The 18,660-nt window shown below is 38.0% G+C and overlaps 1 long non-coding RNA gene and 1 pseudogene across 1 annotated transcript; both read right to left on the reverse strand.

Annotated features, from left to right (window-relative positions):
- Window positions 1-635: 635 nt before the first annotated feature.
- Window positions 636-6,495, reverse strand: LOC109103557 (annotated as a pseudogene).
- A 1,190-nt stretch (window positions 6,496-7,685) lies between these two features.
- On the reverse strand, window positions 7,686-16,351 carry LOC122147707. Its single transcript, XR_006161758.1, has 3 exons — window positions 16,163-16,351; window positions 8,630-8,697; window positions 7,686-7,936 (listed from the first exon to the last, which is right to left on the reverse strand). It is a non-coding gene; the product is annotated as an uncharacterized LOC122147707 (long non-coding RNA).
- Window positions 16,352-18,660: the final 2,309 nt, after the last annotated feature.

The following is an 18,660-nucleotide window of genomic DNA, read 5'->3' on the forward strand; positions in this document are numbered from 1 at the left end:
TTTTATTGGATGATTCGGCAAAACTACAATCACTATTGTAAAGCTAAATCTTACATTATAATGTAGAATACATGAAGAAAAGCAGCAGATGAAGCATCACAGATGTAAAAAGTCAAAGGGGTTCAACTTTATCCCACATCATCATTGTTGCACCTCTCTTGAAAATGTTGCTATGATTAAGACTCATTGACTGGTGTTTTTTGAGCTGGAGTCATTTGTCCTGAAGATACAAGATCTTGGTCTGCTTGTTCTGGAGAGGTTGGATCTGGAGTTGTATGTTCCGGTGATGGTACTTGGCAGATCTTTTGACATCTTACACGCCAACTCGCAGTTTACGCGTCCCCAAAACAAGGCTACGATCCAGGGGTGACAGGGCCTTTTGTTCATATGCCCCAAAACTGTGGAACTCTCTCCCAACTGACATAAGGGTTGCTAATTCTTTAGCTGTTTTTAAAATCTTGCTTAAAACATTCTTTTTTAGGGAAGCTTTTATTTGATTGTTTTGTACTCTATCTTCTTTTGCATTATTGCTTTGTATAATATCTATTTTATTGTTTTTTTTTCTTGTGTAGTTTTGGACAGCGCCTTAAAGTTATTATTATTATTCAGAAACTAATTGCTCCTGAAACGCTATACAAAATAAATTTATTATTATTATTATTATTATTCAGAAACTAATTGCTCCTGAAACATTTCTGCTGCGTCTAACTGTTCTGGAGTAGCTTCTTCTGTGGTAGTTCGTTCTGGAGTCACATTCTGAGTAGTGGATAGTTCTGGTTTCTCACGATCAGAACTTGAGTGCAGTAGCTGTTTCTTCTTGTGAAACAATGTCTTGTGTAACTTCTTGTGCTGAAGTTATTTGCTCTGGAGATGTTTGCGTTGAATTTGTTTTCCTTGATTTGTTTCTTGTTCTGGAGATGTTTGCTCTGAAATCTCTTGATCTGGATTCTCCAGCTCTAGAGACTCTTGCTCTCTCGCCATTTTTGTGAACATGCCCTTGTATTTCAGTCTGTCCTCCTCATTTTTTAACTCCATTCTCATTTTGAGAACTGCAAGCTCTTTCTTGATTGTCTTTTTCATGCCTGGGTCCAGATCAAGGACTCTCAAGAAATCATCTCTGGCCTCAGCTTCATTCCACACCTCCATGTTGGCTTTTCCACTCAGATAGAAGGCTTTCATTGCCCCTGCAAATACAGAGAATGCTTTCAACTGGTGCATTTGACATCAGGAAACACATCTTCTTGTTTTAAGGCCTAGTTACACCGCATCAACAGACGCAGACCAATGGTGACAGTCAACCGATTACAGTACATCAGTTCTTCTCAGGCATTCCAAGACCTGGCAAACATAGATTCAACATGAGCAATCGGTGCAAACTAGTGCTGGCAGACATCAACAGGTCTAACACGCTGATGAGGCAAAACTCATCAAACTTGTCTGTTGCCGTTTGTCTGTGTTTGTGATTGGTCAGTAAATGGGGGGAGAATTGACAATTTCCTGTTACTCACCAGGGTGCTGATTGATGATGTCAGTTGTGTGTTCGATGACCTCATAGTACTCCTCCATACGCAGCAGACACTGACAGTAGTTTAAAGTGAGTGTGTTGACCATCTTCTCCAATCTCAGCCAGGGAGCTTCCCATGCCTTTTCCTGAAGAAACAGACACATTTCAGTTAAATGAGACATGCCTCATTAATATTATATTAGTGGTATTATTATTCTATCCTTTCATGACCAAAACATGGAGATTTTTACTACTGAATGTATTAAAACCTGTTACAGAGGTGTACTGTTACCTTTGTCTGCACATTCTTGATGCACATAATGGCTTCCTTATATTTCAGTGTGGCGTCATCATATCGGCCCTGTTTGAAGAGCTTGTTCCCTTGACCATGGAGCATAGGTACCGTTTTCAGCCTCTCCTCATCATTCAGAGCCCAGGACTCTCTGTCATACTCACTGGGCTGCTGTACCTGAACCCATTATTGATTACTGCAGTGAGTTTCACACATAAAATTAATTTTCAGTTAATGTCACAGCTTAAACAGGTTTGAAAATGATCCCATAGCTCTTCCTAGTGGTTATTTTGTGCACTGCGCTTGTGAATTAAACCACCGTGGTCAGAGGTCTGGCATAGATCTACTGAAGGCCGCAAGCTGAATAATGTATTTCACTTAATATAATATAGCAGATAGATAAATAAATAAAAAGCCATGAAAAGTTACAGCTGGTGCATATATGGGAAGTATGTTATTAAAGAAGACAAAGTCCTGCACACTGTCGTAGCTTGCAAAGAATAATTCAATTCAAAGAATATTTGTGAGCACTAAAGCTTTTCGATCTTTCTAAATTCCTGGCGAAGGTCTTTAGAATAAAACCTTGCAGTGATGAAAAATCAAGCCTTCTTTGCAAGCTAAAGTAGTGTGTGGGATCTGTTCTTCATGTAAAGTAAAAGTACAAGTAAAAGTCACATTAAATATGAAAGTATGTTTACGCAAATATCTGCTCATTTACAAATGAATGCAAATATTTTTCTCAATGTGACTGAAAGTCCAGACCTTCAGAAGTTCCATTACAAAGTAAAGAGGCTGTGGTTCTTTCTGAAGCTCATCCAAATCATCATAGCCCAGGCTGTGGTAGGCAAACATGTTGGCCATGCCGCAGGTGTGAATGTGCCAGTCCACTGGATCTTTCCCCACTGCGATACGCCGCAGACTCTTTGCCACTATTGGATACAAACCGGTGTGCTGATCGGCCATAGAGGAAAGAACATAAAACACTGAAAACACTAATACTTACTTATAATCCCTAAAATAAATAATTTTTCAGGGTAAAAGCTACATTTATTGGAGTTAGTGCAAATAATTCAATTTCCAACTAGTGTTTTAAAAACCATTTCTAAAGCTTAGAAGTGTGTGTTTATGTGTCCATGACTGTGTTTGTATTAACAATCTTGGCATTCTCATAATGCTAGAGCCTGTTAGAGCCACAGTACTGTATCTCAGGTGCTGGAGCTGGGATGGCAGCTGTAAATGATGATCATGCCATGTAGAACACATGTAAGGATTTAAGCTTTCTGTCAGGCTAACATATGACACACTCCAGTCTGGAACTGTGGTATTCTACAACTTTGTAGCTAACCATAAAGGCCACTGACTGAAGTCAATCACAATGTCTCATCTGAACATATTTACTGTGTAAAGAGTTATCAGTTTATGATATCAGTTTACAATTTGGCCTTCACTCAAACATGAGGTGTGAATAATTTTTTAAGATCATTTTCTACTGTTCAAAGTACAAAGTAAAAATTTCAGTTTCAATCAAATGCTGTTGTTTTGAACATTCTATTCATCAAAGAATCCTAAAAAATGTATCACGGTTTCCACAAAAATATTTAAGGGATAGTTCACCCAAAAATTAAAATTTGATGTTTATCTGCTTATCCCCAGGGCATCCAAGATGTAGGTGACTTTGTTTCTTCAGTAGAACACAAATTATGATTTTTAGCTTCAGGCGTTGCAGTCTCTCAGCAGTACAATGTTTGTCAATGGTCACAGAATCTATTAGAGAAAAGAAACATGCACAGAAAAATCCAAATTAAACCCTGTGGCTTGTGACGATACATTGATGTGTAAAGACACAAAATGATCGATCTGTGCAAGAAACTGAACTGTAGAAGAAGATGATGCAGGCTGCTGTGAAGCGCGTTCACAAGAGTTCTAACAGTTCGGACATTGCGTGAATCAGAGGTAAAAATAACAATATAAATACTGTTCAGTTTCTTGCACGGACCGATTGTTTTGTGTCTTTACACATCAATGTATCGTCAATACATTAATTTGGATTTTTCTGTGCATGTTTTTTTTCTCTCATAGATTCTGTGACCATTGACAAGCATTGTACTGCTGAGAGACTGCAACGCCTGAAGCTAAAAATCATAATTTGCGTTCTACTGAAGAAACAAAGTCACCTACATCTTGGATGCCCTGTGTGTAAGCAGATAAATAATAAATTTTCATTTTTGGGTGAACTATCACTTTAAGCAGCACAACTGTTTTCAACATTGATAATAATAAGAAATGTTATGAGAACCAAATCAACATATTAGAATGATTTCTGCTGAAAATTCAGCATTGTCATCACAGGAATAAACTATATTTTAAAATATATTCAAAAAGATAGTGTTTATTTTAAACTGTAATAATATTACACAATATTACTGGTTTTACTGTACAGCCCTGGTGAGCACAAGACACTTCTTTCAAAAACATTAAAAACTTTACTGACCCCAAGCTTTAAACAGTAAGGTACATGTATATGATATTACATGTATTAATTATTTAAGTTCAGCATCATTGAGAATGGAAAAGAGAATGGCTTTTAATTGCAATTTAACTGAATCTGAGGGAGCCAAGAGGATGTAAAACTGAAAAAAAAAAAAAAAAAAAAATATATATATATATATATATATATATATATATATATAAGGAAATTCACATAATTGTAACTAGTTATATATATATATATATATATATTTGAGGAAGTAGGCCTTGTATTAAAATGGAATAAAATTCAAGGAAATTCACATAATTGTAACTAGTTTTTAACTACAAATAATAGATAAGTAACTTAAAGGTGCTGTATGTAAGGTTCTGACTCTACTAAAGCATAAAAATACATAATATGTTCAGAGTCTCCCAGACATCCAATTTAAACAAGTTCCCGATCACCATTTCCATGGGCATACCTGCCTTCTTACTGTCATCTATCACTGTACGCTCATCATTGCAGAGCTGAGTTCAGAAATGAAACGTCACCTGAAAGAAACATGGAAGGGATTGAATGCTTTAGTCGCATATTTTGTTATTTTGGGTTAAATTTACCAAAAAATAAATAAATAAAATCCTAGTACTCAGCACTAAAAATCTCTGTATACCTCGTGAGACCTTATAGTTTTTGCTTATTTGAACCCACACACTCCCTACAAGTGACGCAATCAACTTCCTATGACATTAAAGAGACAAGACATCTACTTTGTCTACTCTGAAACTGATTATATAATCCCATAAAACAACCTGTTACTTGTGTAATGATCAAAGACTCACATCCTGGAATAGTTTCTAGTGTTATACATGCAATGACGCTCCTGCCATATACATGTATAAAATATGACTGTAAAGCTGTACCTTAGTTCCTGTGACAAATTTAGGCTTCTCACCGGTCCCTCCGTGCAAGATGGTTTTCTTGATCCCTTCAACAGCCATCATCATGCTGCCCTCCATGATGTCTGTGATGTATTTGTATTGGAAGTGTGTGTATTTGTGTAACTGAAGAGGTGTAAAGACTGACTGGATCTGGATTAAGAAGGTCGGGATAACAGGATTAGGCCAGCAGCCCCACCTTCTCATCCACAGAAGGGCTTCCCTCAGCATTTTCACACTGCATCCACAACCAGAAGAGCTTAGAACCTTCTGGACAAAGCAGAGGTTCTTCAGCTGCCTGCTGTTGATCCCAACATGGTAGTCCATAGGAACTCTGAAAGAAAGGATATGATGTAGAGCTGGGTATGGACTTAACGACCCCATCACACACATGTGGCCAACAGCTGGATCGCAACGAGCATGTTGCAGCACTGTCGGTGCCGAGCCCCTGCTGAGACAAAAGTTTGGAACAACCTATCTGCATTATGCCATTTTGTAAGACTGTCCTGGATTAGACACTAAATTAGATGCAATTATGGTTTTTACAAGCCATGCTTGAACACTGTGTACCAGCCAATCGCATATCTGAACCCTTGTTAGATACTGCAATATTAGTAAGCAGTGGATTCGCTGGACAAAACAATCAGGATGGGACTAAATATCAAACTGTACATTCAAAAGTGTAAAACACATTTTATGGTTAACACAGGATGTTTATCTGCCATTAATAAGATCTGTTAAAAAGGTTACACATTCTGTAGCCATCTGATATATATTGGCCGTGGCTGAGTTCTTACAGATGCTTTAGTGCAAGTTAAGAGTTTACTGTACATTTCCTTTAACAATAATAGAATATACTGAAGTTTACATTCCTGAATTCACGTGGTCAATGCTGTAGCGCGGTATTTTTGTTTAAAATTGGATGCTGCCATCCAAGTCTATTTAAAAAACCGAGTATCGCCCTCTGCTGGCCACAATGTGCACTTTGAGATCTTTATTTGGTTAATTTAGGACTCTTTTCAGATTCAGAATTTCACTGTCTCTGCCCATGTCTATTCCTTATATCAAAATAAAAAATGTTTAAGTAAATGCTTAATAATTATATTCGATTTATTGTGTATGTTTAGTTAAAAAGCAGTAATAAATGTATATACTATTCAATAAGGCTCTGTAGTTGTACAGTAGCTAAGCTAGCTTATATCATCTTGCAGAAGTAATACTGAAGTTTTCCTAACCAAACGGGCTTCCAGAAGTACTACGTAGACCACCATTCAAAAGTTTGGAGTCTGTAAGATTTGTAAATATTTTTTTCTGTTTACCAAGGCTGTACTTATTTGAGAAAAAAAAAAAAAACCTAATTATTGTGAAATATTGTTAATATATTTTTTAATTAAAAAAATAAAATAAAAAAGACATTTGATTGCAAAGCTTAATTTTCAGCAGTCGTTAATTCAGTCTTCAGTGTCACAACACCCCTTTAGAAATCATTGTAATATGATGATTTGGTGCAGAACAAACAATTTTTAATTAATGTTAAAAAAAAAATTGTGCACTTTAATATTTTGTGGAACTATGATACTTTTTTTCAGGATTATGTAATGAATAGAAAGTTCAAAAGAACAGCATTTATTTGAAATATATATTTTTTTGTAAATGTAAGCTTTTTGTAAATAAATGTTTTACTGTCACTTTTAATCAATTTAATGCATCCTTCCTGAATAAAAGTATAATTTTTTATTATTATTCTTACTGACAGCAAAAGTTTTTAACAGTAGTCTGTGTCTGGTACTAGACATGTCTGAGGATTATTCTGAATGCTCTTCATAATCAAAGATGAAAATTGTAATCTTCTTCTCTCAAAAGGCTTCCAAAAGCTGAATTATCAGGATGTTGCCATGGGTACAGGCCAGAATCTAGCATAAAAGCATTATAGTGTTGTTTGTTTTCCTGAAAGTGGTGTTATGTTCAGTTTAATCAAATGTTAATGACAGAACCTATATTACACAGTTTACTGTTTATGAAAGACCTTTAGACCTTGTATTTTTTTTCCAATGGCTTCACTCTTTTGTGGTGTTTTATGATTTATGACATTTGGTGTTTCCCAAACAACTTTTTAATTTACAGCCTGTGGCAGAACAGAAAATATGCCATAATTTGGAGGTTTTAAAGTTTACCTCAATCAAGGTATATCATTTTTTATTATTATTATTATTATTATTATTATTTTTGCTATTAGATAATTAGAAAAAATACTACTACTACTACTACTAGGAAAATAATATTAAAAATAATTTACTTGATGCTGAAATTGAAATGGACTACAGATAACTATTAACTATTATATATAAATATTTAATAGTTTTTATGGCTAAAATGGTTATTTATGACTATAAAGCACGGTCATATTGTGTGTTTCTGGAGCAGGTTAAAATTTACATGTTAAAGTAACTTTCATTAAAAAACAATTACATTTTTGTTTTAAAAAAATAAAAAGTTAAGGGAAAAAAGCTAAGATCAGTTGATTTCTCAAGCTCTTCATTGCTGTTTAAAGAATCCTGCAGTGGAGCGGCTGTAAGCGGGTCTGATCTGTGCAGCTCTGTGATTTGCTCACCTGCCACAGATGCAGAAGGACATTAATGATGCTGTAAGTGAGGTTTGGTGTCAGAGTGAGTCATGGAGACTGCGTAAGTTCACCCACGCATGCTGCGTTGTGCGTGTGCGGCCACGTAGAGAACCTACATCAAAACAATTCTATGAACAAACGAAAACCTGAATATTGAAAATGTATCAGCAATCCGCTGATGTAATGTGACACTCACTGCTGGGCTCAGAATTAAGCTGTAATCCTGTATTCATAAAGAGATGAGGAGAGCACCCAGGAACAGACAGGTGACTGGTCTGTCAGCGTTAAGCCATGGCAGTGTGTGCGTGTGTGTGTGTGTGTGTGTGTGTGTGTGTGTGTGTGTGTGTTACTCTCATCCAGCCTTGTCATAATGTGACCCACTGTGCTGGCCTGACACTACATGAAACTGTAGAAAACATCCTGTGTTAGGAGAGGAAGTAGTATCTGAGATGCCATTCCCCTTCAGGGAGCCCATTTTCTGTGGCCTTTTCACACATCCTGTGCTCTGCTTTCAGCCGACAGGACATGTGTGTTAGGAACTCTTAGATAGACAGATGTATAGAACGATAGATAGAATGACAAAACGAAAGATGGACAGACAGACAGACAGACAGACAGACAGACAGATGATAGATAGATAGATAGATAGATAGATAGATAGATAGATAGATAGATAGATAGATAGATAGATAGATAGATAGATAGATAGATAGATAGATAGATAGATAGATAGATAGATAGATAGATAGATAGATAGATAGATAGATAGATAGATACCAAGAAGTGAAGTGAGTGTGTGTAATACCTGTAAGCTCCAGCAGGAGGGTGTCTGTTTGTTCCACTTTGTTCTGAGTTGATCAGAGCTGCCTGGACCTGCAAAACAGACACACCTGTAAAACCAAACACTGCTCTATTCCTCATAGATGTTCTACAGTCAGCACTATCCAAACCTTATGCCCATTCAGTAAATGAGTCATAAGTGTCTTTAAAAAGAGTGTCAGTGATCTATAAATCAGGATCCCATGACCCAAAAATAAAGACCTATATCCAAAGATGAAGGTTGTGGTAGCCTAAAACAACCAAGATTTCCTAAATAAGGGTGACTGGAGAGTTATTTGGATCACAAACCTGATCTGTGAGTATTGCTCCCTTGAGCAACTCACTTAACCCCAGAATGCCTCTCTAAATAGTATGCCATCTGTCACTAAACGGTAACTCACTTAAAAGTCAATTTTATGCGATCATATATACAAGAAAACTTGATATGACACTAATCTGAGTTCCCTGATATAATACTGTGAGATACAAACTCCTGACAGGATAATGAATTCAGAGTTGACAGTGTCATGTTGGCCTTTGGGATCCAGGGCAACGAGTGGCCCAATATCTCCCCGATGGAGCCTCATGTACCTCCCCTCGACCTTTAGATACATACCACCGCGCATAGCAGGCAGTACAAAGGGCACATGAGCGCACACTCTCACACTGAGTGCCTGCTGACACAGCCACCTTCCCACCATCATGTGGGATGAGCTATTCTATAAGCTCTGTCACTCAGGGAGACCAGCTGACCAGGATATTCTGGGATGGCCATAGAATCAGACGGCCCAACTCTTAACCCTAAATGCTCTTTAACCTCTTCGGACTTTAGAGACCTGCATCTATGACAGACAGCACAGACACTCCACGGGCCAAAGCATTATCGCTAAAGAGTCTGGTCATAATACTCTCTAAGCACAGCATTACTTAACACACAGACAGGTCACCCTCCTCTGTACTGCCAAAACACCCACATTGATCTGTGCACAGGTGTCATTTTGCAGGGTGCCATATACTAGCTGTTATACTAGCATATACTGCTAAGCGTTTGCATCAAATGAAAGTATTTTTTGGGCTTAACGGACCTTTGTTTTTGACCATTCAAAACACTCTTACATGCATGGTTGTCTGCACACAATTTCAAATGGATGCAAAAATTACTCTGCACATGGGTGATGTGCACAGACAAGAACTAATGGCGGAAATTATGTAACGTAGACTGTCTGCGAGCAAGAGCAAAACATGGACAAGTGAAGTATACTTATCATACTTTATTTCAGTTTTTTAAATGTTATTGAAACTAAATTTAGTCGATTTTGGTCTTTGACTTAAAATTCTCCTTACGACAGATAAATGAGTGATAGCTCAAATAGCCAATCAAACTGCTGCATTGAGAAGCTTCGTTTACCATCTGCCATTTTCTCCGTCAAGAGCTCTGTCCCAATTCAGAATTTGAAAACAAATTCCATCAACTGGCACGACAAAGGCCATCCCAATTTGAAGACTCCTTCAAATGCGGCCTTGAACTGCATCCTTCATTTCCCAGGCAATGAAGGATACAACTAATGGATACTTTGTGGCCCAGACTATCCCGAGATTCATTGCGCCAATGATGACAGGACTTTTTGAGAGAAAATGCTGGATTACAGTTTTATATTTTAGTATTGGGTTTAAAGCTGCAGTCCGAAAAATTTGCCTCTTTGTCGCCATCTCTGTTTGAAAACCAGCACGGATGAATCTAATGTTTTGAGGAGTATGTGTTGCAGCAGTGTGGATATTTACTGTACTTTGCAATCACAGATTCTAGTCTACATCTTGGAATATATGACCCAAATAAGAATTTTCACCGGATATTGTCCTCTGAACAAGTACGTAACAAGTCTGCCACATTTGTTCTGACCAACTGAAGAAAAAAGCATTACAATAAATCACGCTACCAATGATGATTAAATCTAAAGATCAGTTAGCTCATATCACATCAAACCGTACAAATTAGTATTATTGTTATACTTTATTCTCAAATATAATTAATTTATAACAATAAAATATTAACAATATCAGCATTGCATGACTTTGTGTATATAGTGTGTATTAGCGTGTAGATTTCAATTTCTGTACGGTCTAATCTCTAATTATCAATTCGAATTTCATATTAAGAAATTCTTTTAACCCAAAAAGCAAATTATACTCCCTTCGAACTGGTTGTCTTTAAAATACAAATCTTGTGTAATCTAAGGGTATCTGTAATCAGATGCACATTTAAAACTGGAATGTAATTTAATTTCATTCACATTTGTTTCATAAACAAATAATCCTTTCTGGATTACAATCCGCCATCAAAATGATAAATTTAATTATTCTAGCTGCTGTGAGAAAAGGCTATAAACGATCTGCCACCTGCAGGACCCTCACATGCGATAGCCTAGTAGCCGGGACAACTTCTTTATGTTTACAGAAGTGACAATGACGCAGTGCCATGCTCGAATTTCCTGCGAAAACCTACCCGTACCACTCAAATTATAATAACATGCAATAATAACATTATCGTTGTGAATCAGGGTAAAGAAAGGTGATAGTTTTGAACACTAGCAGGTTATGTACTTGCTCAAATATTGATTTCGGATCATTTTAAACCAAAAAAAGTTATGGACTGCAGCTTTAAACATAGTCAAATATCCAATAATACAAATGTACAAATGTAAAAAAAAAAAACTGAAACAAAACACAACACAAAACTTTAAAGCTGTTTGACTTAAAAATGTTCAAAGATGTTGACCTACATCTTACTAAGATTTGATTTTATAGTTTGGTTCTACCATTGCAGACTTCGAAGGATGCAGCCTCTGAATTGGGACACAGCTAAGATTTACTGAACTGTTGCACAAACTGTCCTTTTTCGGCAAATCTCTTTATGGTAGAGAGGTGTTATTATGACACATGTAATTTGAATTCTTGATAAACTATGATCATCTGCATTTTATGTAATTTATTCCAAAATCATCAGGTAGCTAAGCCCTGGATAAAATAATAGAATCTTCTGAAATAGAAAAAGTAGTGTAATTCCACTGTTAATGTGAAAAAAAGCAACAATAGGAAGAAAAATATTGCATTTCCTGCTTTCATTTTCAATGAAACCAAAACCATTTACTGTATGGTACTGTTGCAGTGTAATACCAATGTTTTACAAAGTATGCTTCAGTTAAGTCCTACAGTAGCATCTTTGAAGCCCTCTTAAGATGCTGAATTCAATAGACCGGGCCAGCAAATCCTCTTCACATAAATCTCATTTAACGTGTCCGGCCTCAAAACCTGAACTTTGTAACCTCACGGATATTCCATCATAGACCCCACCTCACTGACACATGCCGCTCGCCCAGGCCTTTGACATTTGGTCACATGAGTGATACAGCTGTCGTTAAACGTGTTGCTAGTGTGACGCTGGAGAAGGATTTCTCTCGGGGTAGTGCACAGTGTGTGGTGTTCTCGGGTCCCGCAGGTCGGCCGGAGCAGAGTCAGAGCCAGACACGTGTTGGGAAGCCAAAGACCGAGGCGGCCAGCCGCAGGGCTAAGCCAAAGCTGGGATGAATTATCACATTCCTCCATGCAGAGAACCAGAGCAAAAGGTCCACTAAACAGTCCTCTCGCAAGAATGCAGGCAGCAGGGAAGCTGTGGAAAAACACATCTTCTGTGTTTATGTAGAAATTTTTCTAAGGAATTTGAGTCATGTGATTCTGGAGTCATCTGAACACATCAACTCCACCTTAAGATCCCCTGAATGAAAAACAAATAGGTGGACAACTCAGTTTAATGATGTAATATCAAATTCAACCCCATTGTTGCTTAACCACATGAGGGTGTGGCAGAAATCCATGTTCTTGGGAATAATCAGAGGTCAGGACCTGGATTAGTGGAGTTTCTCAAAGAGTTGTGCCTCATACTGAACATTCCTGTGCCCCAGTGGCTATGTTCCTGTCAGGTAAGTTTTCACAGGTGAACAAAGGCATGTATACTTGTCGTGGTTCACAGGAATGGCTATAAATAACATCAAAATAAATATAAACATCCCATGGACATCCATTATACATGCGAAGGTCTCAGGTGAGGACCTCAGAGAGTTTATACCAACATCTTAGACTGCAGACCTACCCAAACGCACTCACTGACCTCCCCTGAATCAAAGGCAAACCTCTCCCCTGGAAAAATGGGTCAATTAGCCACAAGAAAGAGAAAAAGCATGAGAGAGTTTGATGGAGTGTGCTTGTCGGAATGCCAGTGAGTTTTAAAAAATGAAGAAAACAAGCTTTGTTGCAATCTATTATGCATTAACATACAGCTATCAACAGTTTCTTCAAATATGCAAGTCCAGGGCTCATTCTGGCTCTAAAACTTGGATGTTCAATGGTATTTGCCACAGTCAGCTAACATCATAGCCCATTATACAACAGTCCTTGATTTTGTCATTTCCAGTATCGTCCTTGAATTTGATTGGCTGAGTTGTCTGTGTTTTCCAGACAGATTGTCAGAATATACATTAGTGGTAGAGATTTTACTTTATAATCACTGCACATTACATTATTATGCAAATAACTGACTAAAATAGAAACACTTTATTCAAAAATCACTGAATCATTCATTCAACGGATTTGTTTAAAAACACTGATTAATTCACTTTACTACAACAAGACACAATAAAAAAATTTATGCCAAAACCAGTAAATCAACGCAAAATAATCAGACAGTCCAAATAACGACTGGGAAGTCGTGGCCTAATGGTTAGAGAGTCGGACTCACAATCGAAGGGTTGTGAGTTCGAGTCTCGGGCCGGCAGGAATTGTGGGTGGGGGGAGTGCATGTACAGTTCTCTCTCCACCTTCAATACCATTACTTGGGTGCCCTTGAGCAAGGCATCGAACCCCCAACTGCTCCCCGGGCGCCGCAGCATAAAATGGCTGCCCACTGCTCCGGGTGTGTGTTCACAGTGTGTGTGTGTTCACTGCTCTGTGTGTGTTCACTTCGGATGGGTTAAATGCAGAGCATGAATTCTGAGTATGAGTCACCATACTTGGCTGAATGTCACGTCACTTTCACAACATGGCGAATTAAAAAAAAAATCCTTCAACACAATCATACAATATGTAATACACTTTTTAACTTTTGTGAAGTAATTACTAAAAATTACCTACTCAAAGAGTTTGTCACTGAATCTTTCATTCAACCGATTCATTCAAACAGCATTCTTTCTCATATGTTATTGCTTAAATAGGCACAGCTGTGGCCTAATGGTTAGAGAATTGGACTTGTAACCAGAAAGTCGCAGGTTTGAGTCTGCTGGCAGGAGTTGTAGGTGGAAGGGCGTGAATGTACAGCGCTCTCTTCCACCCTCAATACCCATGGCTGAAGGGCCCTTGAGCAAGGCACTGAACCCCCAGTTGCTCCCTGGGTGCTGGATATAGCTGCCCACTGCTCCGGGTGTGTGTTCAAGGTGTGTTCACTTCTCACTGCTGTGTGTGTGCACTTGGATGGGTTAAATGCAGAGCACCAATTCCAAATATGGGTTACCATACTTGGCAAATGTCAAGACTTTCACTTTCATTCAAAATGCTGATTCATCTAGGAACACAATACTACTGAATGGTGCTTTCGAAGCGCTGCTTCATGAAGCTTTGAAACATCTGCAAATCATTTGTTTCGAAACAGTGGTTTGAAACTGCCAAAGTCATGTGATTTCAGTAAACAAGTATTCTTTACGACAGAACTGTTTCAAAACATTTCAAAATGTCAATGGTTTGCCATTGGGGGGGGGGGGGGGGGGGAGGCAATCTCTGTAAACCTGTAAATCATTGTTCTTGTATCAGTTCTTGTATCAGGTCTTGGATCAGTTTTATTAATTTGTAGACATTTTTAATGAGACATTTGTGTATTAAAAAGATGAGTAGTAGTAGTAGTCTTACTGGCCTGTTTAGACAAGCTCTCCATAAAACGAAAACAATCCTTACAATTAATAATAACAATAATAATAATAAAAAAACATTTAAAATAATTGCAATGGGTTTGTAAAAGCTGTTTTTATGCCTGTTTTGGCCTCAGTTTTTGTTGCATTTTGAGTTCTTCGAAGGTAAATCATTTTGCGAAGCAATTGGTTCAATTGATTTGAAGCTTTGAAAAGGTTTGTTTCTCCCTTCACAAAACGTGTTGTCTTTATGAGTGAGTCACTGAATCAATAATCAACTGATTCATTCATAAACACTGACTCATTGTTGTCGCTTGTTAGGAACTATTTTGTTTAAAGGGGTCATATGATGTTTCTAAAAAGAACATTATTTTGTGTATTTGGTGTAATGAAATGGGTTTATGCGGTTTAAGTTTCAAAAAACACATTATTTTCCACATAATGTACATTATTGTTTCTCCTCTATGCCCCGCCTTTCTAAAAGGAATTGATTTTTACAAAGCTCATCGGCCTGAAAAGTGAGGTGTGCTGTGATTTGCCAGCTATCCAGTGCGTTGTGATTGGCCGAATACCTCAAACGTGTGACGGAAATGTTATGCCCCTTACTATACTGTGATGCCGTGTGTTCCGGAGTCCTGAGACAAAAACATTAAAACCCATTATAAACGAGGCATTTGTTGCATCCAGTGGGGACATAATTAAGGATTATAATGACAATACTACTGTCTTTTTACGTGTTGTGTTGCATCGCACCACATAAACATAAAACCATGTCTGCATTTGTGATCAGAGAAACGACAAACAACAAGTGCTTCTCTACACTGCTCAAAACTCGCATTTGAATCATCAGTGGCAAATCCTTTAAATATGTAAACGTATTTACAGTTTGTGAGTCAGAACAGCTGAATTGTAGTCTTCTCTCCCAGGATCAGGAAACAGTCCTCCATAAAACGCGCTGCACACATCTGAATATTTGGGTTTAATTGCTCTGGAACAGTTTTGTAAATACAACTTAACCACTGATTTCTAATTGTGTCCTCTTTTGGAAGGCCAAACAAAGTAGTTTTGCTTTCACAAGAAAAACACACATTGTCTCGACAACATGGCGGCCGAGGCAACAGCAAGAATAAAAGTTATGTCTTCTTTCTTTGCGCGAAAATTTTGGCGGCGTTATGCAAATCTTCCCACATTGTGACGTAGACATATGGGGGCTTGTTAGAATGAGCCGTTTTAGGTAGGCGTGGTTGACTTATAACTTTTATAAAGAATATCTCTTTGTATTTGAGACTTTAGTCTTTGCAACTTTACAGATCTTCTTTATGCACCAAGAGCTTGTAACACTCCAAAGAGAAAGGAAAAATTAAAATCGCAACCATATGACACCTTTAACAAATATAGACAAAATAACTGGCAATACCATCTGTAAAATGTAAGTTACTCAATATTAATTTGTTGAAATGCAGCAATATCTTGCAATCGTCTTTTTGTTCTATCAGCAGTATTGTAAAACAGCCTCGTGCCTAACAGCATTCTTCCTCATATGTTATTGCTTAAATAGCTTTACTTACCTAAATGCAGCGTTTGACAGGCCTCAGCCCGTTGAGACAGATCAGCTGAGAGCAACAATGAGCCAGTGTGGGAAACGCCACTGTTCCTTTTTCATTAAACAATAGCACGAGGCCCCATGCCATGCTGCTGTTGGATGTCATGTCACCCTGTTCACATGAACACACTGTACTCCTCACGAGGAAACAGGAACTACATACATTCCTCAAACCGCACTGCAAAACAGCTTTATATTTATTGTCTCTGCATGTCAGTGACGTGGTGGAATGATGGCTGGTATTTAAACTGTCCCACATGATACTTTAAAGACATTTAACATATATTTTACATAGCCAAGTGTGTTTTAAATGCAACCCCCCCCCCCCCCAAAAAAAAAAATTACATCTTTGAAAATGCAATTTGCAAACAATTGCACAATTATTTTTCTCAATTTTCCAGTTTCTGCAGATCTTTCGATTTAAAGTCAAAATAAAAGTATAATTTTTTTATACACATTTAGATATAATTATAATATAAATATACGTATACACACACAAATATATATTATATTAGCCCTTTCAAGCTAAACAAAAGCTGAGTGCGCATACTTATAGACTCAAGTCTTAAAAGAGGATCAACATTGTCAGGTTGTCCGGTTTGCCCAAAACAATCCAACGTTTTGTCACCTGGCAGACACAGTTCATCTCTTTCAGAACAGAGAAGGCCTGACAGACCAGTACCAGAGAAAATCACACAATGAGGTCAGAGAATTTAAAGCAGGATACTGTATGAACAGTGTCATTAATAATCAAGCAACTACATATCAGAAATGTGCCCAAAAGCAAGTAATAGTGATATTAAAATAGCTCAGTTGTGAGAGAGGGAGATTGTTGAGGGACACGGACGACGAGGCATCATGTCCCTTTAATGAGATTGTCTAGCCCGTGTAGTTCCCTTGGTCAGACTTTCCATGGAATTACATAACCAGTCTTTACACAGAGAAGGGAATCATCATCTGGTGGACAGGTCCTGTGATGACGTCACAGCTGGGATTAGGTACAGAGATGACAGATTAATGATTCAAAATTAATTTTAACTGCCTCTTATTTTTTCCTACATTTTTGTTCTTCCTGTTCTCCATCCATTCTCCTACTTACTACTCAGAAATGTACTCCTTTAATCAACTTTTTCACCTTTTCATTCTAGGATATTCCTAATAGGGTCTCTCCCCTGGCTATTTCTGGATCTGCCGGCTGTGTGCTGCTATATATGTATCACACTGCTCCATTTAACAGGGAGGCCAGTTACTTACTCATACATTGGTGGGTGTACATATACTCTGAGTCATCCAGCCAACAGACACCCTGCATATGGGATTTTCCAGCAGCATCTAATGAATTCACCAGACTGTGGGGAGCGGCTGTAAGCACAGCGCCTGAACATAGACCTGGTGAGAGTGCCACTTGTTTTTGACTGGGAGTTGAAGCCCCTACAAATGTCCCCATTTACAGGAAGAAAGGTGAGGTTATGCTCAAATAGTGCTCAAATATGCATTTATTTGTGTCAAGTTATTAACACAGAACCCATAAACATGTTAATCACAAATTACACATATTACTCGCATGATATATAATAAAACACATTCTAGGATTCTGACTGATCAAATGAAAAATATAAAGTCATACATTCAGTTGAGTAAATGATTTTTGGGTGAACTATCCCTTTAATGCACACTGACAAGAAGTAAAAGGAGAGGTCATGTGCGTCAGCATTGATTTAAACAAATGAGGAACATTTAGAGGCTGGAAATCTGGGCCAAAGGCCATTCCTGCAGTGAGTGTCAATGACATGTGCTGTAAAGATATGTAAATATGGAGCCCTGTAGTGTATAAATGAGAATGACAGCCCTACATTCCATGTGACTCTTCCTGGTTTTCTTTCTGGCTATAATACTGAACAGTTACCATGAATCACCTTCAGTCTCTTGAGGCCATTGTACGGTACTGAGTTACACATTGTGCCACTTGTCAGTCACACAGGTTACATGACACCCGCTGTGCAACAGGCAGACTGCGGTACATTGACCGAGTAAAAGCAAAAAGCCACCGGCATGCCACTTGCCTAAGGGCAAAGGTCAGGCAGGATAGCGGGATGCTGGAACAGTGTTGCGACACGGATGTTTCGTCAGGTGAATGATCTCCGGCTTGCCTGGAACTCAAGGTAATCTGGTTAAGCAGCTTTAACCACGGGACGGGGGGAATTTAGACGAGTTGTAAAACCCCTTTGCACCAAGTCTGGATCTGTTCTCTCTCGCTTGTGTCCAAGCAGTCCATGTGGAGATAAATGTTTCATCAGTCCACCCAAATGGATTTCATTTCATGAACAGATTTAGTGTGAATGAGTGTGGAACATGGCGTGTGAAACATGGAGTACCAATGAATCTCAAATTCCTATGTTCATTCCAGTTTAAATTAAAGTCTGAACAACTTGTTCCAGATGCAACTACTTACCCTTAGTGAAA

This window comes from Cyprinus carpio, chromosome A15, assembly GCF_018340385.1.
Source record: "Cyprinus carpio isolate SPL01 chromosome A15, ASM1834038v1, whole genome shotgun sequence".
Lineage (NCBI taxonomy): Eukaryota > Metazoa > Chordata > Actinopteri > Cypriniformes > Cyprinidae > Cyprinus > Cyprinus carpio.